The 16414-nt window shown below is 40.9% G+C and overlaps 1 protein-coding gene across 1 annotated transcript in view; it reads right to left on the minus strand.

Moving 5' to 3' along the window:
* LOC309368757 (uncharacterized protein) overlaps nt 1-16414 on the minus strand; it is a gene marked incomplete at its 3' end in the record, with an annotated part of 324407 nt that overhangs the window by 268826 nt on the left and 39167 nt on the right. The gene's annotated exons all lie outside the window — the stretch shown is intronic.

The following is a 16414-nucleotide window of genomic DNA, read 5'->3' on the forward strand; positions in this document are numbered from 1 at the left end:
TCCAACAGTTTCCTGAGAAACCTCCTCAGGGAATGGGCTGTGTTATGTATAGCTGCAACTGGAACTTTTTCTGCTGCAGCAGTTTCAGAAAGAAACTATGGCTCACAGATTTCCAAAACTTGTTTGTATATTTCCTTTGCAGGCCAAGGGAGATGGAAGACCTTCCCTTCAAGGACAGGCATTTGAATTTAAAATAGGGGTGCTCCAGGATCTTATTTGATCTGAACCAACTTGATCCACACTTTTCAGACAAATACGTCAATTGGAACACTGTTGTCTGCCAGTTTTTTAACATCTCCAAATGCTGTGATACAATTCTCAGCTCAGAATAATAATATTAAAATGCATATTTGAAATAAAATGTATAGAAAAATGTGTTTTGTGAAAAATGTAGTGAAAACTAATATAATTTTTCAAGCGGTATTTTTTTAAAATGTAGTTTCAAATAGGCTGATCCACCCATCTCTAATTTAAGAAAGAGAAAAATGACTAAGACAGAGAGAAGATTGCAAAGGTTTCTGAAATGACACTGTGGCAGGAAAAACTTCCCTGCAATCACCAAATATCAGCATTTGGAAGTACCCAATGAAGCTGCTTGGCATAATTAATTTATAGAAGCCGATTGCTAATAGTAGGTGAACTGCATCTCTTGCAAAAGCTCTTCACAATATATGCTACTAATTATTGACTGATTAAGATTTCATTTGTAATGATAAAAATCCTTTTCAAAAATAATATTAAATGTATAGCAAATGTATAGTAAACAATATTAAATTTATATCAAGGGAAATAACATTTATATCAAAAGGTTCCCATGTGAGACCTGGGGGGGGGGTTCACCCCCTTTGTGTGAGATAAGGGTTAAGATCTACCCCTGTTAGAGGGCTAATAATTCTATTTAATAATACTTTCATCATTATATTTTTTTTAAATGATATTTATTGAAGTTTCAAATAATACAAAAAAGAAAAACAGAAAAGCAAAAGAGATAAAACAAAATTAAAAAGGAAAAAAAGAAGGAAAAAAAACATTCAACATTTACAATCCTTATTTTCGATAACTTCTTTCTGCGACTTCCCCTCACCTCCCCTTCTTGTATCCCAAGTCCAAATATTTGTTCAACAAGTTCTTATCCTTAATTTTTAACCCTCATTTGTTATTATACTTAATTCAATTTATGTATCAAATTTTAACCTATATGCATTGATCATTATACTTCAATTTTTTTTCTAAGGTCGACCCAGTTTCCCTTACACGAATTCCCCATTTTTATCTAATAGCGATACAAAAAAAAGAAACAATAGGAAGAATCAGAATATATTGTACATCCTTCGGATTCCCAAACCCCACCCTCCCTTTCCCGGTTTCAATCCCCAAACCATTGTCCATTTATCCGTCTACTATCAGCCTGGATTCCTCATATCAGAGGCTCTTAATTCTCTCTCAGCTCCTTTCTGCTGGTTTTTTTGATAGTCCTTTGTCTTAACCACCAAATCTCGGAAGAGCTCTGTCCCAAAATTGTCCATGTTCCATCCGGCCGGTCCTCCAAATTTCAAGGTGGAGCTCAAAGCTTGTTTCTTAATCCTTTTAAGTCCAAATGTCCCAAAATCTTCAGAACTCCACAAAGAGAGATCTTTCCATTCCTCCTTCTTCAGTTCAAACCAAATTTTCATCATCCAGACCTTTTTTTCTTTTATATCCATCTTGACAGGCCTCCGGCTGTTTTTTGCCTTCTGCGACCTTTCAGCCCCTCCTTCTTGGTACTCCTGTTCAACAGATATCTCCTTCTCCACTTCCTCAAGTTTCTCAAGTTTCTTTTCTTGTTCAGCTGCCTGGACTGTAGTCAAAACATGACTCTGCTCTACCAGTTTTCTCACGAGAAAAGCAACCTCATCCAGGTCAGCTAGTATTTTTCGACCTATTTCCATTCTTGTAATGTCCCTGAACCCCCTCTAGAGGGATTCTGGTTATTCAGTATTCCTTTCACTTCCAACCCAAAAGCCAAGTTAATTTGTTTCAATTCTTTATTTTCAGCGATTTGTAACTATATTGTATCTAATGTAACCAGCAAGAACCTCAGAAACAAAGTTCTCTATTTTTTCCGACTTTGACAGCTAATTTGACAGCTGTCAAATTCTTCTAAATCTCCTCAGCAGGCTCTTCTCGCGGATCCCTCCCGGTCCCGGGATGGGTGGCACTTTAACTCAAAAAATTAGCTCTCATCCTCCAGCACAATTCCTTATGCAATCAATCCGTGCAATTAATAACTTTTATCCGATAAAGAAAAGGCTCTTCTCTCGACCTTAGTTGTCAAATCCTTGCTTTAAATTGTATACAATGGGGGGGGGGGGAGACGGACTTTGTTTTTGCACCTCCCCCGCTCGTGCCGAATCCAAGAAAGCTTTTAGTCCAATTTCCAAATTACTCACGGGTTGTTGTTTTGGATTTAGTCCAAATTTTCAGAAGAAGAAGTCAGCGCTCTCCGTCGAATGGCATGCGGCTTCGCTCGGCATGGGAAGCAGAAGACTCACAGCACCGCGCCGCTCCCTGTCCCCCACACCGCAGGCTTTAAAAAGGCTCCTTCGCGGGTCGGGGGCCGCAAACGGTGCCCGCCGAGTCACCAAGTCCACGGGCTTCTGCGCCCATGGTTTTTGAGGGTCCCCGCGTCGCCGGCGCGGCAGGACCCGACCCCTGTCGAGCAGATTCCCTCCGGAGCTCGGAGGGAATCCGCCATTCGGCTATGGTGCCAACCCGGAAGTCCAATACTTTCATCATTATATCTGATGAAAGGCTTCTGGTGTGATATGGAGTAGTCCCTCTATTCTTCTCGCACCTGATCCTTTAGAGAGATTGCAATCTCTACCAGAAAAGGTAGAGCACCTCCTTCTCATCAAACTGCCCATCAAAAGCTCCTCCATCTCATCAGGCTAGGATGCCATGGTGGGTCTAGACCAGGGGTAGCTAACCGCTGACCCAGAGTCCTAATCTGGTCCCCCTGGCAAATATTTCAGCACAGCCTGCACAAGAATGGTTTTGCCAAAGGCAGCAAAAAAGGGGGAGGGGAATAAAGTCAACATAGCACTTTTCACCCAGTCCTGTGCCATTGGGGATGCAAATGGTCCTCTCCCTGGTCATCAGATGGGGGGGTCTGTTTGTGTCTGCGGGTGTGGTAATGTGTATGTGTGAGTGTGGAGTGGCACACTTTTGAATGTGAATGCATGATCATTTGCTTATTTGAATAAAAGGTGGTTTTCTTTGCATTCTTTTGAGCCTCGGCAGTTTTTGACAATGGCTTATGCAATGGCATTGTTTGTTTATTTGTTTTTGCAAATATAAAACTATAACAATGCAATGCAAAATGCATATCCATATTTAGAGATTTCTCCAAATCTCTAGACTTCCCACCTTTCCCTCCATGGATCCTACTGTTATCTCTTTCAACAGCATATTATTTCATAATCCATATTGTATGTCTCTCCATTTTGTTCATAATAAGCAATGACATAGTTTGAAGTAACTAAGTACCTCAGTGGTAGAGCTGGTGCTATGAATACGGAAGGTCCCGGGTTCAATGGGCATTTCCATATAAAAGGACTTCAGGTAGTAGGGCAGGAAAATACCTCTGTTCACTGTCACTACCCGTCCAATAGAAAGAGATAATTGATAGCACTGTGCTAGATGGTCCAATGATCTGGAGCAGTAAAAGGCAATGCCGTATTTCCAAGTGCAGGCCCATAACTCAGTGGTGCCACATAAACTTCACTGCTCATTTCCCGGATTCTCCAGTTAAAAGAATCAGAGTCAGCATGCCTGGTAAATATATCCACATGAGACCTGGGAGACCCCGTGCCATTTGGTAGACAATACTGAGACAGAGCTTACTTATTCATGATACAGATAGGTAGCCGTGTTGGTCTGCCATAGTCAAAACAAAATAAAAAAAATCCTTCCAGTAGCACCTTAAAGACCAACTAAGTTAGTTCTTGGTATGAGCTTTCGTGTGCATGCACACTTCTTCAGATACCTGAATCTGAAGAAGTGTGCATGCACACGAAAGCTCATACCAAGAACTAACTTAGTTGGTCTTTAAGGTGCTACTGGAAGGAATTTTTAAATTTTGTTTATTCATGATAATGTGTATAGGATAGGGCTGGATGCCATAAAAAGGGAGAGAGACAGAAATTCCAGCACCTGCATGCAGATATTCTCAGATTATTTTCTTTTTTAAAAAATATGATGGGGTTTTTTTTAAAAAAGTTTTCAGCATACAATACAATAAAAACCAAGCTAATCTAAAAAAAAAAGAGAGAAGGAAGGAAGGAAGGAAAAAAGAAAGAAAGAAAATAGGAGAAAGAAGAGAGGGATAGAAAAAAATAAAATACAGAGCCCTCTAACAGGGGTAGATCTTAACCCTTATCTCACACAAAGGGGGTGAAACCCCCCCCCCCCAGATCTCACATGGGAGCTTCCATTTCTTCTCCCACCCTTGGAGTTCTACCCGTCCTTCCTGTGGGTATCCTCCTCAACCCAATATTGAGGACATCAAAAACTGGAATACAGTTTAAACAAAAATAAAATCAACCAAGACAGAAAGAGTTGGTTGGAGAGAGGGAAGCCCACAGTTGGTTTATTATAATTTTCTTTCATATATTTATGATTCGGCAACCCTCTCTGGAATGTAAGATAAAAAGATATTCACAAGTGAGGAAGGAACGTTGGAGTAATATAGATATAAACAAGCAAAAATGGAAACTGTGTGACCTGAAATGAAGAAAGGAGGAGGATGGGAAGAATATTCTTCTTCCAATCCAGTATAACAATTTTATATCCAAGGTTTCCTTATTAGGATGATAATCCATAACTATTTATTTATTGTATGTTCATTAATTCATACTCAATTCCATTTCCTGTTTTTTTTAATTATTTTATTTTATTTACCGCTGTTCATCACAAGATCTCAGGGCAGTTCACAGAATAAAATACAAGATAAAAACACAAGTTTTAAAACAAAAACAATACACCCCACCCCACATGATTTCCTATCCTAATGTAGGGGCGAAAGCCCTTCCATTTCTACTTCTTCCATTCTTTTTCCAGAGAAGTTGCCAGATGCTTAGTGGCTTTTCCTCTGAGTTCACTTCAGCTTGAACACAAGATCCTTTCTCTCCCGGCTCTATCTCTGCCATCTCAGGATGTTTCTTAATATTCTGTCCATAATTCCATTCCTCTGCTCCAGCATCACAACAGCCTCGTTTCTCTGTTTCAGTCCTCCAGGCAGCTGTGTGGAGGTCCTCCCTATTTTATCATTTGCTACCTCCCATTTTACCATTCCACTCTCATATTCTATTCCCATGCTTTATCCCATGTTTCACTTTTACGGCCATTATCATAGTGACATAATAGAGAGTTAAAAGTAATATAAAATGAAGTTTTTAAACAAGCTTCTTGCTTTGTTTTTTCAGTCTGTTAATTAGTGCCTCTTTTTATGCCAGCAGTCAATTTGTGTTCTGGGTGAGAGTAAATAGGCAGATAGATCACAAATTTGTTGTAATGTATGATGTTGGTCTTTTGTTTTTGTTTTGCTTTGGTTCTTGTCTGTTTTTTTGTAAGTTTTGGCGGTTTTAAAATTGGAGGTTCAAGTACATTATGGTGGTGTGACGGGCCAATGGCCGTAATAAAGATCAATCAATCAATCAATCACATCATTTGTAATTAGTTTCAGTCTCAGAAATAGTTAAAAGAAGGGACCAGATATCTGGAGGGCTAACTTTGAGGTCTATTATGCAGTGTTTGGGCACAGTGGTAGTTGAGATACTCATCTGCATCTGAAAACAAACTTATTGTCTTGATGTGATAAATGGCTCGTTCAGAGCATGTGAGGTGCATCCCAGTTAATCCCCCTATCTTCAAAGGGAGAGTGTGATATCAGGATATTCACCCTGGCTATCATAAATCACCACATAATAATCTCTGTTGGCAGAGTATCAACAGCCGATGACTAGTCATACATTCTCCTCCCCGAAAGTCATTCTCAGATTATTGTCCAATATCTTATTCTCCAATCCCAAAGGCTAGAAAAAAAATTAAAATAAAAGCAGAGTTTTTCTGGGGCCCATCTTGTGACAAAGTCCATGCAAAATCACATTAAATATTTATGATTTCAATTTACATATTGCTTTTAAAACTTTTTTTTATTTTTTAAGGATCAGAAGATGAGACTTGGGTCAAGACCAGTAACTCAGTTTTTGCTGGATGGAAGGAAAATTTGCAGTGGCAGACTGTTCAGATGAGTTTATCAGAAACCTGCCACAGGAAGCTCATCGTTCCCTATGACATTTGTTATAACAGTATCCAGCTCTAGCCAAGTATACAGAGGCTGTTTCAGTATTTCCAAACTTCAAAAAGTAGCACTTTCCATTTGAGTTACCAGCAAAGCATCAGATGTATTTCAACTTTCTTTTGAATCAATTGACCTTCCCCTGTGGGAGACAACTGTGGGAAGGTAGGGAGTTGAACTTTCCCTTACTCTTTGTGATTCAGCCAGCTCTGTTCTTCAATCTTGTAACAGCCTTTCTTTCCTTCTATTATTACCATCCTCCTTTTTTATTCAAATCCTCAACACCATTATACAGTGAACCTCACAATGAAAAATCCACTGAAGGGGTGTGTGTTTATATATATATATATAAAGCACATCAGTGCTACTCTAAAACTCATCCTTATCTAGGCATCAGATGCATTAAGAAGTGCCTTATTTAAATGGTAATAACCACATAATGCAGGTCTCATTTTATTGCAAAGCCCTCCCTGGAGATAAGCCTACCATATAGTGAAGTATATGTTCCTATTTCACAATAAAAATTGTTTTAAATATAATATTCCAACTAGTACAATTGAAGGATGCTATCATAGTGTCTGGGTCTATTTTGCACTGCCAATTTATGATGGCAGGGGAAACCAAGATCCACCAAGCCAAGGGACTTTTTTTTATATATCCTTGAAAGATAACTGGCACTCTGATCTTAAATGTGCTTTCTTGGAATCAATCCCATTGATTTCACAGCAAACTGGAGCAGTGGTAAAACTACTCACAATTTGTTGGTGTTAATATTTTTAGGAAGGCTGAAAAATGATTTGTCTCTTTTGATAATTTTTAGCAGTCCTTGTGAAAAACATGGCCTCCTTTGTTCATTGCTTGCCCTCGTTTGCTATTCAGTGATATCAGTATGCAGCTACATCAGACTCATAATAACACCGTGTTACATGAAGACATGATCATATTGTTCACTAAATGATCCCTGATTAGTGGGATCTCCCCACCCCACGCTGGTTTATGAAGGAGGAAATAAAAGTGCCCAGAGGATTCAATTATGCTGACCAATACCAGGGTCAGAGTGATGCCCAGGTTTTAGCTGGTGCTATTCAGATGGTGAGAAATGTCTGCTCAATCAAAATTGCTTATTTGCACTCCAAAATTGAATATGACAAATATCTGGTACCACCCTAAATTCAACTGATTTGACTGTCTCATTGTTTGTTTGTTTGTTTGTTTGTTTAGTTGATGCATTTAGTCATGTGATCCTCACTTGTAGTTAGAAATGGTAACTGTCTGAAAACAGTTTTAGCAAGATTTAAGGACCTGTGGTGGACATGGCCTATCTGCAAATAGATTAGCCTCTTGTCCAAACTGCTTGTGTAACTTTTGTAGCCTTGTCAGAAGCTTTCAGATATGTTCCTGAAGAGCTAGGCTGCAGAGTGTGTTTCGCCTGTTTGCCTCTCACACGTACTGTGAGTTAGCACAGCATGAATGCAAGCATTGGGAATTACCAGAAAGTCATGAACCAGTCAATAAATTATGGGAACATTTTTATAGTCTGAATGCTTTGGCATGGCAGTATGCCCTATAGGTCTATTTTTGACAGGTATATGTACATTTGATGTAAGTGACACTACTCTGTAATTTATGTCTACTTTGTCAATGGACCATAGGAGATTTGTGATTAAAACATTGCTTTATAATATTGGGCTGTGTGAAATAAACTACTATTTTAAAAGTTTACAACAATCCAAAGATGTAAAAATAAAAACACACCCTGGATATAAAGATGTATGACATTCACACGGAGACACTTGTACACATTCATAAATCCTCATGAGCTTGTGGCTTAAAGCTCTGTTTGGCAACAAATTGGGAAGCTTGGGAATACACAAATAAAATTGACTGGAGGGACAAGATATTTTTGGTAAAACATCTGTCAATTGCATGAATGAGATGGTAGGGGAATCTGGCCAGATGGATCCCAACAGCATGCTTGTGTTCTGTGGAATAGCAGGGGATGGAATTGCACAAATATTTCTTTAATTTATTTTCCCTCTTTGCAAATTCCCCAGCACCACATTTATCTTCCCAAGCAAGAAAAAGAATACATTTTAAAAATAATCTTCAAGAATACAAAAGGCAAGTTACACACTGAGCTTTGAGTGGAAAAGAAAGCAACCTGTTGCTGCTTTTCCTTTAAAAAATATAGTACCAAATAGTACCATCTTTGAAAGTAGTTGTGTATTATTATTGATGAAAATTTCTTCCTATGATGGTATGTCATGAAGCACTTAGTATCATGGAGTGGTGTAGCAACAGTGTTCTTAGTTCATTTCATTGGCATCTGTATGCCTTTGGCGGTGCATTCAAACTGCTGGAGAGTTACAGCATCTGCTGTAGCTGGAGAGAGACATGTTTTATTGCAGCTGTGGCAGATGAAGGTGCCCCACTTTGCTGTTGCAGATGCACCCTGGTGTTTCTTTTCTCTGTGTCCCTCCCAGTGGTCATGTCTCCTCCTGTCACTGCTGTGGATATACAAACAGTCTGTCTCTAGGCACTGCAGTTGTTGGCAATAGATTCTCACATGGTGGGGTTAATGTTGCCAACCTTCATGTGTCACATTTGGAGACATCTTTATCATGCAGAGTTAGCTTGCTAACCAGCCTGGTGCCCAAGGCCAATTCCCCATAAAGCACATCCTTGGGGGTCCTGCCACCTTCCATTCTGTGCACATGACCAAGCCAGTGTAGATGTCAGTTGTGTGATAGTCCCCTCCCTCCCCCAACACAGGAGGGCATCCCCATAGATATACAATTGAGTCTATCTCTTACTCTCTAAGAAAAGCCCTTCCAGGACCTATGAGAAAATAAGCTTGATGGAGTTGGTTGTTCTGGCTACTCCCTTGACTGGCAGGAGCTGGGGACATTCCTGGGTGCATAAGGCAATCACAGAGTACTAAATGGGTTACTTGAATGGTCATGACTCATGCTATAAAATCTAATCTTTTGATGCATTTTGTTTCCTGTCCCATCACGTCCCCCTGAGATTGGAATGAAGGAACATGCTGGAAAATCACAACCAACTCTGCAGTCCTATGGCTTTCCTAGGACCGTGGGATGTATTGAAGCTCCCCTTTCAAAGGTCAGAGAGAGAGAGAGAGCCCTAACCTCAGAGACAGATCTCGGATGTTGGATTACCCCTCCCCAGTGCTTTTTTCCCTGGGGGTACTCAAAGGTACGTAGTACCAGCACCTTTTTCCAGAAGAAAAACACAGGTTAAAAGTGTGGAACTTGAGTACTAGCACCATTTTTTTCCTAGAGGAAAATCACTGCCCCTCCCCAGTGTTGCAGCAATTTCTATGGCCCTTGCTCTACTGATGTCAGAGTGTCACTGTTGCTAGGGCTGAAAAGAGAGGGTCACACATTCCCAGTTCACCAGCACCCTGCCAAAACAAGGAATAATCTATGCCAGAGCTGGACTAGCTTCCTTCCCTCCTTATTCCAATGGAAGGAAATGGAAGGGATTATTTTTTTAAAGGGACACTATAGTGGTGGGCAAGAGCTTCGCCTACCTGTGGGACCCCAGAAAAAAACACTGTATTTGGTTCCCACCCTGCCTTAGGATCACAGTTTTCATTTTATGATGAGACAGCTTCCTACTCACCCACAAGCATTTAGTTTTCGCCTCCCAAGCATTCTTTAAAAAGTGTATTTTGTGGGGTGGGAGAGGCAGACTTAGGATTTATATGAATGCTTTCTGTAAAAAAAATGGGGTGGGTGGGAGAGCCTCCTGTCTCTGTGCCTAATGTCACTGCACTTTCAGTCCCATCAGTTCCAGCATGCATGGCCAATGGTCAGGGGAATTGGGAGTTCTAGTCCTGCTACACCTGGAGGTGCTCATGATCTCCAGCGCTGGCTTGCAGCACAGATGAAAAGAGACACACTGATATGTCTTGGGGAAATGAGAGGGGAACATTAATAATGCCATCAAGGTCCCCGAGGAAAAACCTGGTCCAATATAACTTCCACCCCCCCCAAAAAAAAACCCAACACTTTTACTTGTGTACTTTTCTTTTTGTTTCCTTTTCTACTCTTTTCCATAGGTCAGGGCCTCCAAAGTTACAGCTGTCATTTATTGTTTTATTTATATGTTTCTGGATATTTTACCCCAGATACATTTTCCTTTATTCTGTGGCAGAAATCTATTCACCACTGGCTAATTCATTTCCTGTCTCTTGGGGGACGCCTCCTTTGGGGTTTATTGCACCTCTGCAATTAAGTGTCCAGGCCAGGTTCCATATCAATCCAGTGTTTTATCCTTGTGCTTTTAATTATCAGTCGACCCAGCAACATAAATCTCTGAGGACTGGGAAGTAAAAAGGAGCCAATGAACATATTTTATGTCTGTCTGCCGGCAACAGAATCTTTTAAAAAATGATTTTTAACCTGAGAAAGCCCTAATAGACCTGTAGAACATTTTGTTAAGCAAACCTTGGAACTCTTCCTGAATATTTTCTCCCTTTTAAATACTTTGAGCTTTTGGCACTTTTAGAGAATGATCCAATCATTTGCAAAAAATAAAATAAAATAAAATAAAAATGTTATCGATCCCTTTCAGTTAGTGTTTTTCTGTTTTAAATTTGTAAACCACACAGAGGACAACTTTGGTTGGGTGGTATATAAATGGTTTAATAAACCATTGTCCCAGTTTTAAATGTGGTGTAAATTAGGAGTCAAGAGTAGTCACATGGATGTGTCTCCATTAAAATATTTTCCTGCTCTCCCCTCAGGATTTAGAACTGCTGCAAAATATGACAATTACAGATTTTTTAGCTTCTGAGAAGCCAATGTGTATATGTACCTCCTGGCCTTCATGCGTGTGGGAAGATGCCCCCTTTCCAGAGAGGTCTTCTACCAGAGCCTACATAGCAACAGGAGTGGAGAGAGGTCATGACTTGCTCTCTGCACCACTAAGCACAACATGTTCCAGGAAAGTTCTGTCTACATATTCCAACAGAGCAAACCGTACATACAAAAATTTGGCCACCATCACCCTCACTTCTAAGATTATCCACAAGCAACATATGAAGACTCTAAAACGTCCTAAGCATGAATACACACGAAAAAGTAGGCGAAGAGGAAAACAAGTACTGCAGCAGCAACACCTTTTCAAGATAAATGATGGGGTCAGGTGGTCTTCCACTTGCTAGGGTCGCTCCTCCCGAGAAGCTGGAAGTGCAGCCTCACAGTGCTCACCATTTGGATCACCTTTGTCTTGTCTGTTCAACCTCATCCATGGGTCAAAGTAGCTTGGTTCAAACAAGCCACAGTTAACATTAATCACAGTTAATCACAGGACAATCTTGGTTATACAAGAGAAGAACGTACATTTTAAAAATTCCTCCTCATTGAATTTCTCCATAGATAAAGATATGCACCCAAAGTGCTGAAACCTGAAGCCATTTTTGCACATTACTTGTTAGCATCTCCCATGGTGCACACAGTTATCTTTAACTTACAGACATATATGTCTTCTTCATTTTAGCCTTCTCCCCAGATATCCTTTTCTATCACCAAATCCTCTTGTATCATGGAGTAAATAAATAAAAATATCAGTTTTACTCAATGTGATTTTTTTCCCTGACACAAGCTCCAATACCCAGAGGCCCCAAAGACATGAATATGAAAGCTGGCTGCAACAGATCTGCTTAAGAACCAGAAAGAGATAAAAAGCTTCTACAGCTTGTCTGCTCTGTAGAACAGTTGTTATTGTTAAGCACACACACAAAAAAAACTATAGAAAAATGTGACTGCTCAGGGGACCAGAGTAAGGATAGAAACATTTCTGCCCCCTGCCTGGTGACCAGTTCAAATGCAGTTCAGCTAAATCAGGGATCGGCAACCTAAGGCCCATGGGCCACAAGCGGCCCACGGGGGTCGTTTTACTGGTCCACGAGCCATCCCCAAACCAAGCTGCCCGCTCAGCAAGTCCCTGCATGCTGCACAGCGTGGGGACTCGCTTTCACAGCACTGGAAATTGCATCGGCGCAGATGCAGACACTGGAAATTGCTGGCATGCACGCCCACAATCCGGCCCACGGAGGGGGCTCCGCGGCAGTGAACCAGCCCAGGCAAGGTAAGCCTTGCTGACCCCTGAGCTAAATGCTGAATGGACTCTGCTTGTAGGGCAGCTGAAAACATGAGGGGAGCACCTCCATATGTTGCTGAACTGCAACTCACATTCCCCCAACCATTCACTGCTCGTTGGGGGTAACGAGGGATCCACCAACATACGGAGGGCCACAAGTTCCTCAACCCTAAAGAATGGCCTAAATGATGAGATGGAATTATAGTAGTCTTAGACCAAATTACATCTTTGGTCTAGCTAAATGCCTTTTTACTAGAGATGCCTTGTCATGCCACATGGGGCATTCTGCATACACTCAGCTATGGCCCATCCATCTTATAAGAGGGAAATATGGTACCCATCTTTCAAAAGCTAACATTGAACTAACGTACACCTTGGTTTGTTACTTTCAGAATTCTGCCTACTGATTTTTATCAGCATAAACAAACTTCCTTGAATCCTTCATCTTTATTATTCCTCTCCATGTTTCTGAAAGACTTTATTAGACATACAAGAACAATTATCCACCTTGTAAACATTGCACTGTGGAAGATTGGTACATGCAACACCTTTCCTCTTGGAAGGCGGTGTAGGAGAACTGGCTCTGAGTACCCCTCAGAGTCCCAACCTTCCTGCAGGTTGGTCTTTGGAGGAGAGCTGGTGCATTCCTTGTTCTAAGGAAGAATGGAGTTTCATCCACACATCTCCTTGTGTCATCTGAGAGGTTTCGGCTTGACACGAACTTTCTACACAGAGGTCCAAGTGGTCATCCCCTTGAGGGAAAACCTGTTCTTTAGCAATAGTTTGGAACAAATGGCAATCCAGGGAAAACCTGAATTGCTGGTTGCCGCAATTGAGCACTAAAGAGCAGTTTTCCCTGGGAGGAAAATAGCAGGACAAGAGGAAGCATGGCTAAGCCCTGAGACTAAGCTCATAATTGGCTCCCCACTTCTGCACTGCACAACCTTGTCTCTGAAACAAACTAAATTAGTCCTCTGACTCATTGCAGCTGGCGGCTCTGTTCTCCAGCCTTTCCCCAATATGTCTCCACTGCTGGTCATGCTGTGGCATAGATAAATAACATTTGCTCCCTGTATATTGCAGGCATGGGAGGGAAGAAGGTGACTCGCTAGCTCCATGCAATGCTACTTCCAGCCCTGCTATGTTTTAGTCTGGTTGGCGCTTCAGGGGAATCAACACTTCTACCTCCCACAGTACTGTGAGGCTTGAAACACATATTGTGCGCACTTGAATTGGATGTGTGACTCTTATGTTATCGTTGTGGAATTCTGGTTCAATTAGTACTGCTTACATCTTCAAACAGGCACCATACAAGTCAGACAGCCCATTCTATTATTCCTAGAGTTGGGCTGAAACTGTGTTCCTGGTTCCAGACTAACTTTGGCCTCTCCTGCGACCCCTTGCCTCCCTTTACCAATAGCCTACCTTGCTGTCATTATCCCCACACACTTTGACCAGAGTCTGGGGTGCCAGTTTGCCTCATGAGCGGCAGATAAATTTGAACTATAGGAAGCTGGCATAATTTCTTCTGGTGTAAATTTTACTGTGTAACATACCCGTTTCAGAGTGGGGCTCCTGCTGGCTGTGTTTGGCTGAGCCTAGCAGAGGGAAAGCAATTCTTTAAAACAGAGTTTGACTTACACCGCTCTTTTTGTTGGGTTACTAGGACATGTGACTGAGGTGTATAGAGTTTGGAATAGAGGTTAACTTTCCCCTGCTTCATCCCTCCATACCCTCAGAATACCCCTTTTCTGGGACTTACCCTGGCATGGGAGACTTGTCAGCATATCTCTTGCTGAGTCAGGATGAAGGACTTCAGCTGGCTAAGTCCAGGATGTGCCTATTCCAAATTCTGCTCATCTCAGTGGATCATGGGCTTGGATGGCTCCCTCAGAGACTTTAGTGTCTGTGTGATCAAAATCTAGATCATCGTTTGTTTAAAGACTTCTTAGAAGCATAGTCCCTGTTTTTTCCAAGGTTTAAGTGGTATTAGCTTAGGACTCATTCCTACATTGCATACCCGAACAGCAAAACACATATCTGAGAGTGAGAAAGGAGTTTCTCTATTCCGTTTGGCAGGAATTCCCTTCTCACATATTAGAATATCACCCCTGTAGACTACTTATGAAAGCTGTTAAATATGCAAATAGAAGCTAAGTACAACAAACTAATTGATCCTTACATGGTATACAACTCGGCAAAGAATTATTTAAGTTCTGCTTCCATTGCATGTTCCATTGATTGCTGTGGGTGATGTTCAGGGAATGCAAGTTTTTAGCTGAAATGGCCCCACATGTAAATCGATTTTCTTTTCCCCCTGTCTTTAGTAGCGGCAAAAGGAATCCAATACTTTAAGATCAAAAACAACTGTTTATTGGTCCTCATAGATTTAACAGAGCAAGCCTCCCAGTTCAGCTGCTAAATTGTGGCTGTAATGTCTTTCTGACTTTTGCTAAGAGGAAATCATAACTCCCCGAGACAAACATGAGTTGAAAGCCGTATTTACAAATATACTGCATTAGTTTTGTTTGATATTTTCAAATTTTAAAAAAGACAGCAAGCACGCAAGAGCCTTCAAAGTCTGATGTAAATAAATTAAATGTATCAACTAGTCAGCATCCGTCTAAAACTACATCTTAAATAAGAGAGTATTGGCTGGTCCTGAGAAGATAGAGCACTGCTTGCAAGGGATTGCCTTGTGGGCAAATCCCTGCAAAACTTGCATTATTTTAGGTAAATTCCTAATGTAAAAGCCTGTTCATGTATCTACTAAAGCAGATGGAACTGAATGCATAGTGGAGATTCCTGAGTCTGCCTCCCTTTAATGCATGCCTAAATGCAATGTATTCATATGCAGTCTAATAAGCAAACACTCTTCAGATTAAACCCACTTCATATATTTACCTGCCAGCAACCCCCCTCCAGTGGTGTTAATGAAAAATGTGCATACAGTTCATCCTCACACTGCGGAACTCTGGACCAATTAGGGTTTTCAGCTGTGAAGGAAAACTCTATGCACCAACATTGGTATGTAGGTAGGGCCCGTTCATATCAACTTAAGGTTACCTGAAGCATTGCCTCTGGTTGTGTTGGTGTTCAGGATTGTGGGCAGCAAACCAAGTCCTGCATCCTTTCATATGGGCAGTGGGAAACCTGGTCTACTGCCTTTAACCCCCAAGCCTGCCTTGCATTGAGCTTTGGGTTTGAAACGCTATCCCTTGGATGCCTCTCCAAACAAACAAAACCTTTGCTTCCTCAATGATTGGGTGTGAGAGAAGTCTGTAAGTGGCTTCCATCTGCAAAAGGGTCCTTCAATATCAAACATCAGGCCTAAAAAATTTATGGCCTATGAAATGCAATCCACCAACCATCTATTTTGGCAACTGAGATGCTTGACAACCCCCTCCCCCACTTCCCTTCCCTAGGTGCTCAGCTGCAATATGTGTCAAGGAAAACAAAACAGGAGATTTCTTTGGTCAATAGACCCATACAACATAGATCTGTTTGAACCATCACACATAATAAAGAACTCTTGGATGTTTTAAAAACTTTTCCCTAGTATAATATGAGTCATTCTTTTTTGTCGCATTGTGTTTAATTTCCAGGTCCTTTGCATCATAAAATAAAATCTGATCAGAATGTGGCATGAATTATTTGGACCATTTGTATTTATGGATTCCTTCCCCTCCACACATTCACATTCACATTATATCATTATTGTGAATATTCATAATAGTTTTCTATGCAGACTTGGTATCCTCATCAAAACGAAGTTAATTCATTTCCACATACTATGGCCTGATAAAATAATCATGACAAGGATTTGCTTTGCAACATTCCAGAGGACTGAATGCTTGATTACAGACATTGCAACTGTCTATGCAGTCTCTATTATTAATGCAGTCAGCTGCTACTCTTGGAGGCTGTAGCATCATATTACGTGGCATG

Source organism: Podarcis melisellensis, assembly GCF_964234715.1.
Source record: "Podarcis melisellensis genome assembly, chromosome: 4".
In the NCBI taxonomy this organism is placed as follows: Eukaryota; Metazoa; Chordata; class Lepidosauria; order Squamata; family Lacertidae; genus Podarcis; species Podarcis melisellensis.